Source organism: Falco cherrug, chromosome 2 (genome assembly GCF_023634085.1).
Source record: "Falco cherrug isolate bFalChe1 chromosome 2, bFalChe1.pri, whole genome shotgun sequence".
In the NCBI taxonomy this organism is placed as follows: domain Eukaryota; kingdom Metazoa; phylum Chordata; class Aves; order Falconiformes; family Falconidae; genus Falco; species Falco cherrug.
This window is the reverse complement of record NC_073698.1, coordinates 36,632,390-36,653,193: the sequence shown is the minus strand read 5'-3', so window position 1 is coordinate 36,653,193 and position 20,804 is coordinate 36,632,390. Positions and strand designations below refer to the sequence as shown.

General features: G+C 36.5%; 1 long non-coding RNA gene across 1 annotated transcript in view; it reads left to right on the top strand.

The window, feature by feature from the left end:
- The window catches only part of LOC114017941 (uncharacterized), a 75,974-nt gene extending 58,022 nt beyond the window's left edge, over window positions 1-17,952 (top strand). The window contains exons 5-6 of the long non-coding RNA XR_008731118.1: window positions 5,816-5,888; window positions 17,074-17,952. This is a non-coding gene — a long non-coding RNA (uncharacterized LOC114017941). The remainder of the gene's footprint in view (window positions 1-5,815; window positions 5,889-17,073) is intronic.
- The last annotated feature ends 2,852 nt before the right edge of the window (window positions 17,953-20,804 follow it).

Here is a 20,804-nt window from a genome sequence, read left to right as displayed (position 1 = left end):
TGATGAAGGGACAAGCCAGCTCCAGCATTCCTGCAGTATTTACCTTTGCACCCACATGTTCTGCAGCGGCATCTTCATTCCTCTCCACTTCCCTATTTCCTAACAGACTGTATTGCACTGATCCAATTCTGCCTTTCTCCCCTATGCAACTTAGTAAAATTAAGCCCAGGACAATTAGTTGTGCATTTGCTTTTTAATTTTTGCTACTTCAACACAGAATTTAATATAACAGGATGCCTAACTTAAACTTCTGTTTCTTTTCTGTGAGGGCTTGTCTGCAGGGTCAAATTAAAATTTTGCATTACTTGGTCCTTACTTTTTTATTGATATTTTTCTCTCAACTTCTCTACCATATTTTTGAAAAGGAATTTTATTCAATATACCTTAACCTCTGGTGCAAGCCTCTAATAGGAAATGTGTCTGTGTATTTTATGAAGAGAAAAATGGATTCAGCTGTATGTACAGATTTTAGTTTCAGGTTTCTTCAGGAACAATTACAATTGCTTTCATAGCCCATACTTAGTCTCCTTTTCACCCCATTAAGTCATCAAAAGAACCTGTACGGAAATAAAATACCGTATTTTCTTGTAATTTATGAGCTTATTTGAGGACTTGTATAAATATATGAGCTTCCATTACCTCCTATTAGCAAAATGCCCTCTGCCCTCTACTAGTTATGTTTAGGACTGGAACTTGATGGATGGCAGTTGTTCAGCAAACCAGTATCTGTGAAGGGTCTCATCTTCAATAGGCTCAGACATCTAAGCTTTCATTAAAGCATAACAAACAGACTTTCAGACCTTGAGTTTTAACAAATAAATAACTGTATTTGAAAAAAAAATATGAGTAGGAGGTTTAAGACACTTAAATGCTGCTACGCATGGAAAATCCAATCATAGTTCAGACATTGGAGGTAGTGGTGAAATGCTGAGCAGATGGGGGAAGAGCACATATGTGCCTAAGTGGGCTGTGCCGAAGGGGTTTCAGAAGTGTGTTATGGACCAAGAGTTGATTTGAGAATAGTGGGACATCATGCTGGCTTACTGTTTCTTAATGTCAAATTATAGTCTTGACTGATGGATACAGCAATACCTTCCAGTATTTGGCATTTATTTTGCTGACATTTTAGTTTGTAGATTCGGACAACTTTCCTTAGATCTAATGTGCTATCTAAACTTTTGATGCAAAGTGTCATAAATCTTCAGAAGAGCTCCAGAAAGGATCACCGATATTCTCATAGTATCCATTTCAGCTGAATCATGCTGAGATACAAATTAATGGCTCTGGGGAAAAAAAGAAAGAAACAAACAAAGAAAAAAAAATAAACACCACACTCTTTTCTAGTTTTCTTCCTTTTTTTGTATCAGGTCTTCCCCCTGCATACAGAAAGAGATGCCAGGCCTCTCTAATGACTGCTCACTTTTGGTCTCCGCCTTTCACAGGAAAGAGCTGATGTCAATTCCTTCATCCAATTCGGGTGTTTCAGGTAGGGAAATTATAGTCTAGGAAAGGAGTGCAATGGAGATACTGCTCTGCTAACTAACCAGACCTGCGGTAGAAACAATAATCAGGTGGTTACTGATTTATTATTACATCAGAAATTATATTCAGTATTTTATATTCAAAACTCATAGGCTTTTTACTTGGATCAACTGAAAGAGAAATTTCCAGAGACTATCGTATGCTGGAGAGGTATTTAAATAAAGACATAAAGAATGGTGACCATGATTACAGAAGAGAAGCATTTCCCAGATATTTTGGCTGATGGAAAGTTAGATTTTGATTGTGAATGAAGACTGATATTAGAATGAACACATATTTGATATTAATAATGCAAAAAAGGATACACTCTGGCTGAATTCAGCCACAGAATTTGAATGTACTTTTAAACTCAATTTTTCTACCATCTATTCTATTCTGAAGGCAGCATAGCAAAAGGATAGGTTCACTAACACTGTTAAGTTTCTGGAAATGCTTTACAGCGTCCTGCACTGTGCTTATCCAGAGACAAGGACTACCTTTGGATTTAACTTGGGTGCTCTGTAGTGTCTTTAGATGCCAGCACATTAAAGGTTTCCCTTTTATCGACACAGGAAGACACAGGCATCATACTTACAACAAAGTCTGTGGGAAGATCTGCCAAGATCTTCTGGTGAAAGAATCTCAGCAAAGAGTAAGACAATAGGGAAAAACCTATGTCTACCTTTTCTGGCCAGATTGCATGTAAAATTTGCATGGAGAGATGCAGCGTATACATAAGGCAATGGCTGCACATTTACTGTAGAAGTTAGTTTGTGTATTGGTGTTGCCTCTGTAGCAATCTCATCCCGACCATATGCCAAATAACTCCTGGCAGATGCTCAGCTCACTGAGCCTGCATTCCTTAGGAGCTACAGTTTAGCGAATACTTGTAAGAGAGACAGACTGTGAAGCTATTGGTTCAGAAGGGATCTTGCTTTGGAGGTAGATGATGACTCCCTAAAGAAAACAAGTGACAGCTACAGGTTTGAACAAGCAAAGGCGGTCATGCAGACCATGCTGATCTTTGGCATAAAGGACAACTAATTAGTCCCAAACGATAATACTACTCTCAAGAATATAATCCCAATATGAATTCTAAAGGTTGTCTTTCAGAAGGAAGACCAAGTTCTCTAAAAATACATGGCTAGTCCTAAATCTTAGCCAAACTATAGGAATATTGCATGTTACAAACAGGATTTTGAAAAGTGGTAAAAAATCATATGGGGTGAAGCTCTGGTTCCAGTTGTTCCTGTGTAATGCATGAGTTATAATAAACTGTCAGTATCTGGCACATGGTATTTTCAAACCCAGTCCAGGATTTTTTTAAAGTAGCCAGGTGATTCTTGTCGATGCCAGGCTGCTCTCCAGGATGTCAGCTAGTGTTTCAGCTAGTTTTTTTCCAGAACAGGCAACTTTTCAAACTCAGTTTAGAAAAGGAAGTTGAATGTTTTATTTGGGGAAGAGGAAATATTAACTTGAGCCACTCAGAAGTTATTTGTGGTCCTTTTAAGGACCCTGTCTGAGGCAGCCCAAACAGAGGACATAGAAGAGAAGACACCTGACAGAGAAGAAACTGGAGAAGAGTAACTGATCACAGGAGAACAGTGATAAAATCTGGCAACCAATAGTTAATGTGGAAAACAGTGAGAATCCATCAGCATCCCAGAACTTGGCCCATAAGTGCAGCGGTAATTTGTTGGGTGAATTTTATGAGTGTGGAGTGCTGGAACAGAGTATATAGTGCCCTAAACATGCTCCCTAAGTTAGAATAGACTTGTGCATCCTCCACATCGGACTTCAGACATAGTGACATGACATTTGCTTCACCATACTCTAGCAGACAGGGGAATAAATTCCTGTAATTATCTGATATTAGCATCCCAGTGCAGAACTGCAGTGTCACATCAGTTTTCCGTATGCATAAATGTGCCCTTGACACAGTGTGGATGATATTGGTGTTACAGATTTCCAAACATCCTTGTGAACTCAATGAAAAGGAGAAATAATGGTGGACCATAAAATCATTCAACAGGAAGTGAGGCAGTAAAAGCTAATAATTTTCCCAACTTGGGCTCTGTTTAATATAAATGCTTGCAAATTAAATTGAAAAATACTCTCCTGTGGTTTTTTTTTTTGGTTTTGGTTTGGTTTGGGTTGGGTTGGGTTTTTTTCTATCTGTAACTGTTATTGACATCTCTTATCTTTAATGTTTTCAGAATAGCATTGTAGTCACATATTTCCAACTGTCTTTCTGTGAATCTATCTAATTGAGTAATTCAAAATGGATTTTTGCAGTTATTCACACTGACATTAATCTTCAAGAAAGCCTAAGTTTGGTCTGTCCTGACAATGTCTATTTTTTATAGACTTAACTTTTGTCATTTGCTCTTCTGCACAGTTTGAAAATCTATGTGCAGGTGTAATTATTCCTGTAAAATGTGGAAGACCTGCCCCCTGTATCCTCCCCTGCTCCCCCTCCAAGATATTCAGATTCTTCCTCTGTCAAACTGATACAAATAGAGAGCTGTGAAGTGCTGTTTGGCTATGGCCATCCCCAAGTACAGCTGCAAGAGGTATGACCTGTCATATTTTAGTTGGAATAGTAATACAAAACCTAAATGATGATAATTTAAATGTCAACAATATCAAAACCAAAGCATAAAAGAAGGAAGAGAAATGATCCTAATTATACTTTAAGACTATAGACTCTCAGAAGCAGATTGAAAAGCATTTTGAGAGGTCTAATAGTTTGTCCTTAAGACAGGATAAACTAGATTTAAATCATTCATGGTAGCTATTTCTCCAACTTGTTTTCAGAAACTTCCACTGATAGAAATTCCACAATAATCCAAGACAATCATCACCCTCTGTACAGATCAAAAGTTTTCACTTATGCCTAAACTAAATCTAATTTTCTACAATTTAGGAGCAGTACTTGTTGTCCTTGCTACAGGGACAAGGAAATCAGCCTTTGTTAGCAACCTTTCCTATATTTGGGGGCTGAAAATTATTTTATAACAGATTTTTCTAGATTCTTCTCTTATACGTTATCTCAGTCCTGATGATGTAACCAAATGGAGTCTTTTCATCCAGTCGGGATGGAATTAATCTCAGACTGTGTAAGCTTAAATGCCTAAACATGTCTGTCAGGTCTTCGACACAGACAGCTGAAATATTCTATTTAGACATATACCGGGTCATGTGAATCCATGGTATTCACTGTAAATGTAAGGCCTGATTTAGCTGCCTGCATGTCATTGCCTAATATCATTTGAAGTGCGCAGTGTTTCTGAAGGATCCAGATGGGACTGCCAGGTATGACACAACACCAATGAGAAACCTGTGCTTTCCTGAAATGGCGTCTGGAGGTCACTAAACCAAGTGTAGCCTGGAGAGCTAATAATTTGTCAATGTGTATATGCCTGCTCTCAGGTGAGCTAAAGAGCCCTCTGGGCTCCATTGGCTGCACTTATTTAAGACTTAGTTCAGTTACCCACACACACAGACGCCAAGGGACATTTGAGATGCCCCAGCATACCTGAGATCTGCAGACGTGACCCCAAGGTATGACCCAAGGCCAATGGTGACATGCCCTTCCAGAGGAGCCACTGGAGGGCAGGCACAATTCCATAGGCTGTATCAAGCCATGCTGGATGCTTACTGGGTGTGACTAAGCCAGACAGTACTTCAGTATTTTTCAGCAGCACTGCTGTCTAACTTGTTGAGTTCACTGTTGTACTTGTGGTTATTTATATCTACTTTAAAGTGATATTTTTCTCTTGTCTTGTAAATTGCACTCTGTTTACTTTATGCTATTTTCTCCCTTTGTAAATCATTTTGAATTCTAACCCTGTGCTTCAGTGTGCTTGCATCTGCTCTGAGTTTGGTATCATCTGTAAATTTTATAAACATTACCTCTATTCCACTGTCCAGATAATTAATGAAAGTATTAAATAGTGCCAGTTTCAGAGCAGACTTCTGTGGAACACTACTTGACACAGATTTCTATTTTGACACTGCACCACGATACCTACTTTTTCAGTATGGATCTTCAGCTAATTGTATATGCAACTCACAATATTTTGATCTAGATGAATTTTCACTCATTTTGTAGTGACAACATGATGTGTGGCAGTGTCACATACATTGCTTACATTATGGTATATGACAACTAATCTTTTTCTCCCTTACTACAGATCGAAGTGTCTTTGGAATTACATCATTCATTCTTTATAAATCTGTGTTGACTGTTACTTAACCTCTTGCTATCTTCTGTATCCTTACCAACAGACAGCCTGTCCCAGCAGTTCTCTAAGTTTGAAAGTATGATGATAGCCCTATAATATTCTGGCTATTCCTCCTTACAGGTAAGCTTTGTGTTTGTCCTCTTAATAATTAAATCTTCAAACTTAACTTCCTGCACTAGTATTTTCTATTGCTTAACCAGGTTGAAGTCGTAAGTACCTCAGGGAAAATTCCACCAAGGTCTAGATGAGTAATTTACAAACTAGTAGGATATTACTTTATTTTGTCAAATATTTGAACTATGTTTCAGGCTTTTTTAAGTAAAGGGGTTTTTTAAGCCTCTTTTTTTGTTGTTTTTGTTGGTTTTCCTGATGTAAATACTGCCATTGCACACACAGTATGGAAAAACTGAATCTAAAATAAGCCTGAAAGAAAGATGGTTTATTGTTTTATCCTTAAATTTTTGGTAAGACAGATATTTATAAACTTGATTAATAGTATTAATATTGCTAACAGTTGAACAATGTTTGTTTTTAAACTTAGACCAAAGCTCCTTATATATTGCATGTGAAGTATTGGAGGAAATACCTAACCTGCTAAAAATACTCTCTGTAGCAAGGTTCCAAAATAACAAGCTTGTAAATAAAAAGAAACATTGTATACATAACAATAAAGCAATGTTAAGGCTGGTCCAGGCTTACTTTACTTTTCTGTGGAACAAAGAATATGAAAGTACAAGGAGAAACTCAGACGGGAATGCCAAGCTCTAATAAGATGGTTTTATCAGGACAAAGCTGTCTGGTGCATACCAGATTCTCCTAAAGATGAAATACAAATAAACAAACAACTGCAGATAACACTACATCATCTAAACAGACTGGAAAACAAACTGTTATATGGCCTGGACAATCTGTTATACAGACTCAAGACAGACCATAAAGAAAAACAAGCTTCTGCAATTTCAAAGGAAAAGCTGAGCCATGATTATATATGCTTTAGAATTTCAGTATGGAGAAGACAAGAAATAGCTTATTAACTCTTGCTGCATAAATAACTCAGGAAGCATCTTGATAAAAAGGAATCTTTCTGCCACATTTGGATATGAATGCAGAGAAAAGTAATTCAAACAAACTTTGTATTGCATATAAATGTTAGTTAATTTGAAAATGCTGCCTTTCCAGGTGAACCTTGGGACACTGATGTCACAGAAGTATTTCCTTCTTAATGAAGGAATCACCCATAGGTGATTTTGGTTCAAGAGCAAATGAAGGGATTTACATGTTATGTTGTCAGAAACAAACTGCTCTAGTCCAAAACTTCTGGGTAAACAGCAAGAGACAGACTGTGTGCAGTTTTACCGTAAGGTGTTGGAATGGACCGGAAGAGCTCGTCTTCCATTCTGTATCAGTCCTACCTGCTATAATATTTAAGAACTTAAGTAGACACATTACTCAGTACATCCCAAGTTTTTAACCCCTAGGGGAAAAGAGAAGAACAAGATGTGTAATATTGGCCTGAAAGAAATCTGAAATTGTATTAGTGCTGTAAACTTTTAAAAGAATTGAAAAAAATCACCAAATCAATACTTCAGTGGAGAAGTAACAAAGATTTTGTCTTCTTTTACCCATGTGATAATTTGGTTGCTTTAAGTACTTTTGAGAAGGCATTTTTTGGAACTTGAAATGCTATAATTTATTTTAAAGTTTCATTAAAAAACTTTCTACTGTTTGCACAGTTTCTTTGGTTTTAAAAGATAGAGACTGTAAATGTTAATCAGAACATTTTCATCTCTGTGTATTTCTTTATTACACATTCTTTCAAGCTGTAACATTTGTGGGGAAATAATAGTGTGGGAAAGGTTATATAATGAGATCTTCAGTTCCCAAGCCTCCCAGTCATTTATGACAAAATGATGAGAAAGAGATAGAAGCATCCCATTGAAGAAAGGGAGAGAAACAGAAGGAGGTGAAGCTGAATTGATCCATTCTTCTTTAAAAAACATGCATTTTGGCACATTTTTGTTTTGTAAAAAACACCCAACACCAAATATCTAGGTTTTAGTCCAGTGTAGCAGTGTGAACATGTTAAATATTACAAGTTCTTGCAAAACAGCATTGTCATTCTCCAGCTCACCCTATTACTCAGATCACAACATTCATTTAACTACTTTAACATAGATCTTATCCTAACAGGAGCTGTGCTGCAAGAAGGAATGCAAGTATGCCAAGAAAAAAGTTTTTCAGATAGTGAATTACTTTTTTGGAGCCCACAAGATAACAACTTTCACATAGAAAGAAGCTTAAAATGACAGTATGATTTAAAGGGTACAATTATTATCATTTTGCTAGGATAACATAAAAATTGATTGTAAATCAAGGAGATAATTAAACATTAGCTGTATTTATAACATCAGGGGATTTCAATATAAATTAGAAGAAGTTTAGTTTTAAGCACATGTTTTTTCTTTCTTTCTTTTCTTTTTTTAATTCTTTTCCTGTGATATTTTATGTCTGTAGATGGAACAAATGAAAAAAAGTTTAACAGTATAAGATCAACATATAGGAAAGCAACTTTTAATGTAATTGACATTTAAGTAATTCAGTAGTTGTTTATATACCTATCTTATTGATGGTTGCTCTCTGCTGGATTTCTGATTGATGTTCTTTGATTGCTTTGATCAGCATAAATCCGGACTTAGTGATTAATGAAGACATGCAAAAGAAGCACAATTTTCTGTTAGGATTCAAGATTAACTGCATTAGAAATTTAGAATAAATGCAGCACCTTATGATATGAATTGGATTAATTATTATTTGATTTATTATTTCTTGATACATCTTAGCATCATACACTAAATCCATCAATTAACTTTTGCTAGCAGTATGTAATAGCCTTCATTTATTTTTTTTTAATTTCTTATTTGTTTTTAAATTGCATGCTGGTAAACATGTTGAAGTTTGTGGTTTAGCTAAACAGCTTGAAATTAATGATTGCATAAAATGTATGCTACAGTTAACAGATGAATTACCTTTATTTAGATTATATATTTTATACTTTATTCAGCCTAATGTTCACATACCTTGCAATGTTTTCACACTCCCTAAGTTTATGTGCTTTATTTGACTGCTGACAAAGTGTGGAATTTTAATCTGTTATTGTAACAGCTTGAAATGAAGAGAAGTTTGTGTTATACTTTTATTGCTGCTTAAGTTGCTGCCACAAAATCTGATTGAAAGTACAGAGAAAGCAGCCATGAAGAGCAAAGCACAAGCAATCTTTTATTCTCTATATTATGCCTGACATATATTAGATCAGTGTCTTTTTGTGCAACAGACAGTCTGGGATAATGAATACCAATTTCATGCATGTTACACACAGGCAAGTCCTATTCCTCACCTTTTTCCTACAGTTTTCTTAAAAATTGGACTGGATTATGAAGTCTATTTTAGTTGCCACATTCTTAGTATGAAGTAAAAAGACATTTTGCTCAAACCTTCCCTGGCAAGAGCTTAAATTTAGTAATCTATTTCTTTGAATAAAATGAACAATTTCTTTTATGGAAAGGGAACTCGGGTGTGCAGGCTGGAAAGCTGCCACTCTGAGCTGCTACCAGGTCTCTGACTTGCCAGCCTGCCACAGAGACACTTACCAAGCAATTTAGATGCAGCCTTACTTACTGAACTCCACATTAAATGTAGATAGATTTTTTTGCTCCATATATTTTGACTGCATATTCTCCAGGGCACAGCACAGAAATCTGAGAAGAAATTCAGGTGCCTAACATGGGTGTCTGGTGTCTTTTTAGATGCCATACAGTGTAAAAAACATTCACACAGGAGTGGCAGGTATGATACAGGACTTGACTGTGACTCCCATCTTTCAGAGGGGCATCAGGAGGCAAGACAAAATATTTTAGGGTGTCTGAAACAGCATCAAGCATCTCTGTTCAGACTTCTGTATCTCCTTATCCATTCAGAATTTCAGATGACATTTTCCCTTTTATGTCAATCCTATTCTTATATAAGTAGTGAATTTAGATTTTTATAGATTTGATGGTTTCTGCTTTTCCTTGCTCTGGCTACAAAGACGTGATATTTGCTTGTTGCAGAGGTGATAATGTCACATTAGGTCAGACTGTGATCCCACTGTGATCAGTAGTCACACAAAGTGTAAGTGGAGTTGCATTAACTCCTGTCCATCTATTTTCATGTAATTTGTCTATCACCAAATAATTTGAGTGTTTGGATGGAAGAAACAGAACTCCCCGTGCCATCCACCCCCAAGGAGAAAATAGAAAATGTTTTGTAGCTAGAAAACTTATTGCTGAGGTGGGCCAGCTTCTTCCACGGAAAGATATTCATCCCAAGATGCTCAGTACATGTCATGTAAGGCTGAGTTGAAGTTGGTCTTGGCTAATCTTTGTCAGAATGGTTGGGGTTGGAAGGGACCTCTGGAGATCATCTAGCTGCTGGAGATTTTCTAGTGCCTCTGGACATCACCTAGAATCCCCATGGTTTCAAGTAGATCCATATTTATGGAGCTGTTCAGAAAAAGCATATGTTTTGCACATATATTCTTTTTCTCATGTTTCTCCTTGCAGAGAAGAAGTCCCAGTTTGACTCACTATGTTTTCCACATATATTGCCTAAGTGACAGAATATTTTCAAGCACAGTAACTACTGAGTGACTTCATAAACAAAGATTTTTATATAGGTACCAAAATGTCTGTTCTATCTTCACCTTCTTCATAGACCATGAAACTGCCTCTAGGGACCTAATTTTAACTTTTCTTCTTTGGTAATTATACCCATTCCTGTGGAACCTTCTTGTTACTGAAGTGCAATGAAATAAAGATAACATGTTTCTTTACAAATATTTACCTACAACACATGGCTGAAATTACATGTTCAATAGGATCAATTGTCTGATGACTGTCTTCTGAGCAGAGAAGACTCTTTAAGTACATATCCCAGAGGATCAGGACTTGGGTGGTCTGACCTTTAGGGACATTGCTGCTGTCAGTCTGTCTGGTTACCCTGGCAAGTCATTTCACTACCCTGTGCTTCAGTATGTCCATTCCTAAAAAGAGGAACACTCACATTTTTTTGAGCACTTTGCCAAAAAAGTGCTAGTTTTTGTTATTCTGCAGACCAAAGGCACGTCAAGACCAGTCTTCTATGTACCAGAGAAAGGTGCTAAGCATTTTCTGAATGATTATATGTCTACAGCTTGTGATACTGAATTTTACAAAATCGAAAAAAATAGGTATTGCTGGTTTTCTTTTCTACCCTGAAGGTGGTTAAAATAACTTATTTTTCAGCAGTGAGAGAAAAAGCAAAACTAATTAACAAGAACGGTTGTAAGTTTGACAATTTGAAAGAGTACCTCAATTAAAAGGATAAATTAACTGGATTTCTAGAATTTGGCTTACAACATAATTTAATCAAAGAAAAAGTGTGTAGAAATCCCACCTTTCAGTATCAGCTCAGTTTCTAAATTTTTGAATGTTACCAATATGGCATTTTTTATGCTGCGATTGCTGTCACCATATTTATAAGAAATACCAGGAAACCATGGTTTTACAATGGGTGTAAGGTAAAAAATGTGCATGGGCCTGAAATCTTTTTTGTTTTATACAGTTTCTCTTTAGCTACTTTGCATTTTACTATTTTTCTACAAATTTTATGTAAAAGTCTAAATTTAAGACATAAAAGTCAAGCAAACCAAAATTAAAACAATTTATCTTTTAACAATTTTATAAGTAAAATAGTGCATTTTTCAAGGAAAAATAATCTATGCTGTTTTCTCACTAATGTGTTTAACAGTCTCACCCATAACTAAACTTAGGTGTGACTGCTGAGACTGCTTATTCTACATCACATTCATTGTGCAAAGGGGTGATTCTAGTACTGCCTTTACCTAATGTTTTAGCAGAAACTTCCTCCACAGGACATGTAACCAGCTGCATTAAATTATAGTTTACAGAGGATACAAATAATTCCTTCCTGACTGCAGTGTGGTATCAGAGTATAACCTACAATGAAAGATCTGATTAGCCTTATTGTTATCTTAGCTACCATAGTTACAAATGTTATTAGTGGGTATAAAATTATCCTTTTTTTTTTTTTAAGACCTAGTGGAAATATATATTCTCTCATGATTTTCTGCAGTACTAACTCTGTTTGCTGAGACTATTTGGTGTAGAAGCATTGTTTATAAAACACTGGATATTTACTTCCTTTTTATTTCATTTTATGGTGTGTTTTTTTTCAATATACTGTAGCACAGGCCAAGCAACAGTAACTATTTTTTTTCTTCTTTTTTTTTTGGTATGTTTTATATTGTATTGATAACCTGATTCAGTTCCCTTTCAATGTTTCTCTTTTCCTGACTAAGTAATTCAACCTTTTGCATGTTTTTATTACATGTAAATTCTACCATAGTTCTCAGCCATCTTTGCTGGCCCTCATTGGCCCTATTCCACTTCCAAATGTGTCTTAATGTCTTTATGTGTAAACTAGTTTAACATAAAAAGCATAATGATTTCTGAGTGGCTGTTGCAGGCCATTCGGTCAATGGTCTGTGAACTCAAGTATCTCTAAGTAAACCAGAAACAGTTAGGTCATAATAGCTGTGAAATAAAAAACTGGAATATCTGAATTTTAATAACACTCTAATTATATATCTACGCCTTTCAGTAAAACCACTTAGAACTTTTATAATTCCAGTTTTTTCCTTTTTAATGTAAAAAATTACATTATTTCTTGTGATGCCTCTGACAAAGTTGTCAACATCTGCTTGTTCCATGATCTGCAAATAATAAATTTACAAGTGACTGCTGGCTTGGTGACTCCTAAAGCCTTCTTTAAAGAGGAGGGTGCTAACAACAAATGAACAGCAGTACACCTTTAATCAAAGATGCAAGATACCCTCCACAAAAAAAATGTTGTTTTGGGGTAGATAAAATCAGTTGTTCCTTGTTTAGCACTTAAAGATCTTCTTTATGTATTCTGTGATCAGGTTTTCTGGGAGCATATACAGGGCATGTACAGTGAAAGACTCACCTAAACCAAGAGTTAGGTAATCTGAGGTCCCCTAACTCAGAAATCATGAACTGTCAGAAACCGTCTGGGTCAGTTGCTGCCTGAATTGTGCAGGTTCCTCTAGGCTTGACTCTGTAAAATGCTAGAGCTCTTCCCCTGCACACAACCAAGCCTGGGCACTTGGCATCCTCCTGCTGAAGAACCAGCTCCAGAAGCCAGGACTGGAGTTTGTCCCATTTACAGTTGTAGGCATGCACACTGCAAGTATGCACAAGGAAGCCTGTGATATATGGCTTTTTATACATAAACTGGGGAGGAAAAAAAAAAAACAACCAAAAAACCACAAAGAAAACCCAAATCTACTCTCAGGATGTGTTTAAGCTGATCTAGATGTCTGCCTTAGAATGTCATTAATTTGGCTTCAGAAATGCCCATGTCTTGCAAAAGGCTATATAAGGGAGCTTTTGAAAGTCAGTTTAGATGTAGACATCTTCCTTCGACCAAATGAATCCTATGTGCTAGAGACAGATATGGCTCACTAGAATTTTTTGGCATACATGATGGCAGTGTGTATCTTAAGTAGCATAAGAAGCCTGTATTTAGTCAAATTAACTCCACCCTACATGATTGTTCAGTTGAGGGATCAAATGTGGAAAGAACTCTCAGGCATACCTACATGCTCCAACAGATACGGGCTTCTCACAGAAATTTATCAGAGGCCATTCTTTAAAAGCAAGGAAAACATAATTATGGTGGTTGTTCCCATCTCTCATGTAATGGATTAATATTTTCTTCAACCAGAATGGCTACAAAACTGTATACTCCAACCACCTGGGAAGTTTCCTCAGGACTGAACATAGGATAGTAGGCAACAGAAAGTGCTGGGAAAAAGAATAACTAAAAGTGAAAAGATGATGCCACTCTGCAAAATGTTTCATTGCACTAGATAGGAAAAGTAAAAAACAAAAACAAACAAACCAAAAAAACCCCAAAAGACAAGGATCATGAGAAAGCAAAGTCTTAAAACCTTGACTTAATGTCCTGGGTTTTGCCCTCAGCTACCAAGAATGTTAAGGCATTCTATAAATATTTTTTTTTAATATAAAAGTAGTTGAAAAATCACTGAGGCAGGATATAGAAGTTAAAGTGCTGTTTCCTAAACAGGCACTCTTAGCAAACAACCAGGTTATTCTTTTGTTCCAGTCACCATACGGTAACCTCTGAACACGTTTCTGGGCCTTAGACCATGAAAGTAATTTTCAGAAAGAAGTGGGATCTCAGATCCTACCCTTGTCCTCACCTTCAATATTTTCTTTTGGTCAGTGGCTAGCTCAGAAGGTGGATTATTTGATTGCCCCTCTAATGTTCCTCATACTGCTGTTTAACACTATAAGTAGGGCAGATGGACTCCATGTACCTTGAAAATACATATTGCAATTGAAAAATCTGGCCCTAAAATGACACCTCACCATGACAAAAAGTATTAGATTCTTGCCTTCCAAAAACAGTTGCATAATTGGTATCTCTTGATACTTTTATGTGCAGGTTTATAAAAAGAATGGTTTTGTTTTCCTGTTAAATATTGAAGCTGGGAAAGTCTCATGTAGGTATTCAGCAATTTCAACTAATTTGCTTAGGGGTTGTTTGTTGGGTGGGGTTTTTTTTGTACCGGGGGGCGGGGGAGGAGAGGAAGAAAAAAAATCAGCCTTGGGAAAAGATCTTAGAAGAATTCTTTGCCGTGATTTGTTTCTGCCTTCCCTAGATTGTATGTTTGTATAGTAGTCTGTGCTAAATGAGAAATATTATGGTAATAAAAGTTCTTAATTTAAGTTATATCACTGAAATGACAGTTATGAGAATGAGAGTTACCTAATGTTGTAATTAATATCACTAGTTAGACTGCCTTACATTCTGAGAGATTAAAAAGACACAAACAAATAAATTATGTCTATGGAAAGAATTACTACCAATTCATAAGAGGTAGAACCCCCAAGATGAAGACAGTTGTAACACTGTTCTTCTTCCACCTTTTTCTTAAAGACAACATCCTAAGAAACCCCATTTTTCCATTTTCAAGACTTCGCTGAATGCTTTTTCTCTGCTCTTCTTAGGAACCATACCCATACTTGATGGGCCATGTTTGGCTGTCACAGTCTACTTTGCATTCTCCATGTACTCCATAATCTTTTCCAAACTAAGTGTGCCACGCTGCTCCTTGGGAAGATGCACTCACTCTTTTCAGAGAATTTTATCTGAACCAAAGTGTCACAGCCCAAGAGGAGCTATATCTCTGCTAGTTAATTAAAGCTGTGTTCAGCTGCTCTCTGGAAACATGGGTAACTGCCTTGGAAATGCTTCGGTCTGAACTGCTAAGCTCTTGCTTTCTAAAACTGGGTGACTATGGCTAAACTGGTAATTGAGAATAACCTCAGGTCTCTGCTGATTTCCAAATACAGACCTAGCATAGATATCCCAGGCTACATTGTTCAAGGGACTACATTCTGAATTTCAATGGAAGAGATAATTGAATTCCAGAGCTGGGGAAAGTTCTGTGGATTCCTTTAATTCATCAGTATAGACACAATTGCTGCTGTTTCTCCCTACTACTCAACTCAATGCTTTGTGAAAAACCAACAGTCACAGTTAGCTCTGAAGAACCATATAAAAAAGGAAATAATGATCTTTCTTAAGGCACCAAAACTTTTCATGGTGCCGTGGAGGCTGGGAGACTGCAAAAGCGGAACCTCCTTAGGGACTTATATATTAAAGACTATTGTCCAGTTTTAAATGTGAGTTAACTATGTTATTTGAGCAAATTTCTATTGAAGTAAGAGTTCTGGGAGCCTTTGTTGAACTTGGGGACATGAGGGTTGTAGCTACTACTTTTGAACTAAATTCTAATACATGCTCTCTTCTTCATCTCATTGTAAAGATGAGAGTGGAAAGGAGGAATTAGATGTACTTTTCTTCTTTTTGGAGCAGCTGGTGTCACTGGAGCTAACTTCTCAGTCAAATTCCTGGTGTATAAAGGCAGAAAATTAACGTAACAATATCCCACAGGGTGCAGTGACTCACCCACTTTGCACCTCTATGCTTCATCTTGAACATCCACTCCAGACAGGCTAGAAAAGTGATCTGTTTTCATACATTTGAAATCACCAGGAAGGTTTTTGTTTGCATTGGTTTTTGTTCAGAGATTTTGTTTGTTTGTTTTCCCCATAAGAATGGAGTGGAGAGGAAGTATTCTGTCACACTTATGACCCTTGATATCAGCAGAATTATAAGTTGGTAAACGGAAAAGCGACAGCTAGATGTAAATAAATAAGACTGACACAAAAAGTAGAAATTAAAAAAAAAAACAAAACCTTCTCAAAAACTCTTAAAATATCCTTAAAAACCTTATCCTTAAAAACCTGAACACAAAATTGCTGTTGACTTACAGGTGATTTAAGCTTAAAGTCTTTGTTTTTTCTACAGACGGCTTTGAGAATCCTGGAACTTCCACATCATAAATCTAGTACTAGTAGACATTTGGGAGTAGGGTAAAAATACTTTTAAATACGGTGTAGTGTCAAAAAACTATTTTAACAAGTATATGTAGTTCTGAATTTCAATGACCTTCACATGTTCTAAATGAACCTCCAGCATTCATAATAGCAAGCTTTTAATAATAATCACCCTATTAACTGTTCAGGTTCTTATGCCTTGGGAGATCTTAAGTTTAGATATTTAAATTATGTCTAAATGATTGTCTCACAATCATTAAGCAATATTTCCTGCATTTCCTGTTGAAGGAGTATACAGTACCACCTTGAATTACCCTCCATTCCTGCACTTTTAATGAATATTTCTAATCCATTGTTAACATTTGAACTTTACTGTGATTTAGATTTCTTGGCATAATGTGTGCCATGCTATTGTAAATAAATAGCTGCTTTAACTTCACTAGTGCACAAAGTTAAATGTCAGAAAACCATATTTGCATTTATACACAGAATAATTACCTGCTGATCAGAACAGTGTAATTAGGGATACTAATGTACAATATTAATTAAAAGCCTGCATGTTTGCAGAAAAAACCCAAAATCAGTAGGAGCAAGCAATAAAGAAGAAGCTGAATGCTTATTGTATGTTGTGTAAAGTGAAGAACTGCAAAAACTTACAAAACAGTTGTAATGCATTTCAACCAACTATTCAAATTATTTCTTACCTGGTAAAAATATCATATGTTCTCTCAAATTTTATTTTATTTTATTTTATTTAGATCTCTTAACAACACATGAAGAGCTGCAGATCTTGACTGATTTAATGTATTTAAATTTCCCTTATGGAGAACTGGATTTGAAGTGCTTGGGATTACAATTGAAATGAATTTGATGGTTCAGCTCTGCCTCTAATGGATTACAGTATGAATGTCATCAACTTCATATTACAGTAAAAAGTGTAATCTCCTTCCAAATTTAGAAGTCTGGAAGTGAAGAGAGTGGCTGAAGTCCATCTTTTGATCCCAGAAAGAACGCAGAGAGGGAATTAATACCAGTCTTCATTCAGAAGAGTCTATTTGCTGAGCATCTGCTTTCTTGACGTGGGAAGGCATAACTGAAATCTGAAGAAACATTTAAAAATATCAAATTAGCCACAGGATGTGAATCCTAATTTTACAATGATGGAATAAAACATTGATATGCAAGACGTTAGGAAAAAATGTTTCTGCTGTTGGTTGCCCCTTTTTCTCTTTTCATTTTCAGATGCTTTCAGTATCCTGCGTCTGTGAGTGGAGTTGTATGAGGTATGGGTGAAATTGCAGCTGAAAAAATAAAAACAAAACCTTGAGACATTTACACATACCCGCTTTAAGAATCAGATTGGCTTCAGTAGTGTCTGTGTTTTCATTTTGTAACATGCCTTCACTATCTGTAAAGTATGACATTTTCTGGCAGGATTTTTGTGGAAATAGATAGTACTAAACTAATAGAAGAGAACAGTCATGTAAAGTGAGTTCACTAACATAATTCATATTTCCAATCAGGCAAAAACCGTAGTGTCAACATAACTTCAATTCAATACAATTCCTTTGTTGAATTTCAAGTACTCAATAAATGGCTCACAAGTGATTATTCTTAGAAACTGTATGTCACATCACTACCTAAAGGTACATGGAGAAAAACAGTTATAGCTCTTAATTAACTCAGAAAACAGAAACAAACCTCTTCTAACAGAATTATTTTATAGGAATTGTGAACTCAGTTTTACCTTTGATAAACTGGACTTTTCTGTTTTGGCATGAAACCTATAATATACTAGTTTCTGTGTTTTGAACAGTATCATGATGCCCAAACCTTAAGTTCAGCCTACATAATCAGCAACTCAGCTATAGGTGTTTTTTAGCTCTTTGCTTTTGCGTCAAGATAGGCAGCCTGGTACCAGGAATCATGGCTGACTCAGATCTGTGTATATTTGTTTTAAACATTTGTTTTGGTTTTAACCTGGGACTCAAGAGTAAAAAACTATAGATGAAGATCTGTGTGCACTGAAGATGAAAAAAACGTTTGCATCAACCCTCGCACTGTGAAACTGCAGAACAATGTACAGCTTGAGGTGTGACTCAGGCTCACTTAAGCAAATCCACCATGAAAAGTCAAAATCACTTATGGGGGTTAAATATGAATAAAATGTCATTTTAATAGTCTTTCTAATCCTCAAAAGATTCAGAAGATGTTTTAGGTTTTCTCTGAAGGCGTTTGCTTATTGCACTAACACAGCAAGGATCTGATTTGAATATGTATTGTGTATGCGGAATACAGTGAGAGTAGAGATTGCAGAATCACGGGGGAGGGTATTCCCAGTATTTGCTGATGAACTAGGGACTAGGCATGCCAAAGATCAGCCTCATTAGACATGTTTACATACCCAGGTGAAGGCACTTGTTTAATAACTGCACATATATTGAAAAGAAGAAAGTAATAAAATGTTGTTATCCCTGCTCTCAGAAGAAAAACAGTGGACTCATGCAGGGGCTTAAAAATTTGTTGGTGATGACAGCTCTTTAATGGCTGCATGGCTGAATTTGTAGCAGAAGAAAAAAAGGAATTGTTTCCTACCTTGCAGGGGCAGTGGTCATACGTTTTGCTTCTTTAAAGCAGAGTAAATTGAACTACAGAAAATTGTTGGAAGAAGTGCCCTTAAAGCTACTGTAGCCCTAGGTACAGTTGTAGCTGAATTCAAACCTTGGACATCTGAAACTACCATTTGTCAAGAGGCAACAGCCTACTAGGACTAGTGTTAGAGGGAGAGGCATGCCTTCCAGATGGTGTAGCACAAAAGTCATGGTCCGTATTTCTGTAGACTGAGCAGGAAGTTCCTGCAGAGGTCTGGGAACTTAGGCTATTTCCAAACACTTAAGACTTCACAGAGTCACAAACTGATGACAAATTGTGAGTGGGATGTTCTGGAAGAAAGAGAACAGGTCTGTGATGATCCACAGGTACATTTGTTCTTTATACACCCATTCTGACAGATGCAGAAAATGACATAAAAAGCTACAGCCCAACAAAACAGCCAGGGAGATCGTTGTCATATGACTTGCACGCAAGACCTGCTTTCTTTCACTCATAGGAAAGTTTTCTGTTTAGCACATGAACTCAGTATGTTCAGGAGAAGGATAGACTGGTAAAGGCATGTGAAAGGGAATATTTCATTTCCCCAGGTTTCTAAATGGATGTTTTTACATGGTAGAGTTAACTCTGTATTAAAGACCTTGTATTTGAAGTCAGTGCCAGAAATCACCAACTGCAACGTCATCAGTTTTTCTGTACAGCCAGATACTGCTGGTCTTAATGTCAATCTCATAATCGGAATACATTCCAAAGTGAACTTGCAGGGTTTCAGCTCCTGATTCTGCAACAAGCATCAGAATGAGCAATTTTCATTCAACGGCAGCCACAAGTAAGCCTATTTATATAGGCTCCATGGTAGTATACAAAGTTCCTCAGTACACCCAAAACTTCCTAGCAAAAAAATCTGAGCTAGATCAGCTAATAAGCAAACCTAGGGCATGTCTTCTCTAAAAATATACCAACAAAGAAAACACACTGGCAGCTAAACCTTGGTTTTATGGGAAAAAGATAGATATTATCTGTCTAGGTCCTCTGAGGATGGTATTCCATAGAAGGCCTTAGGCTCAGATGATGGACTTGCGGTTTCTATATACTTGACTTTTATATAGAGAGACTTTTATATACTAGAATGAGAAAGCCACTGTAGCCTTTCAGACAGGGAACAAGAATACATTGACATGAATTCCAAGAACATGTTTGAATGACATGAAAACCTTTTAGCATTTCTGCAACACTGAGAACTAGATTCAGATCTCTTCTTTCATGCTCTTTCCTAATGTGCATTTCTAAAACCATGGACTGTTTTCCTGTTGTATAGCATATCCAGGTTTGTATCTGCTCTCATAGCACTTAACCTCTGACTCAAGGATATTTTACTGTCAAAGATGAACTGCCTGACCATGCTGCAGTCAAGTGTTCTTGTGGAGAGTAGGTAAGATAAGGAAAAAGCACTCCTGTTCTGAATCAGTTTCCACATTTTCTGACAAGCAGGCCATTTTTAAATTGATGTGGTTTTTTTCCTTCATGTAGCTCCACTACTGTAAACTATATTATACATTTTTGCTTCCAACCTGTGCTTCTGTGTACCGGCTCCACATCATTCACAGACTTTTGGTGAAGGCAGCCAAATCTTTCTAAGATCTCTAATTCAGATCTAGCACGCAAGTAAAAAATATACCTTTACACACACATCAGTACAAAACACAAGCAAAAGACAATTGAATAAGACTGACTAGCAAATTTAGTGGTGTGCAGTAGTGGTTCCTGAGGCCCCAGTTGTCATACATTTAAATTATGTTTAGCAGTGATGATCTGTATTGTATTGGGTCTGGCTGAGATGGAGTTAATTTTCCCCATAGCAACCCCCACAGTGCTGTGC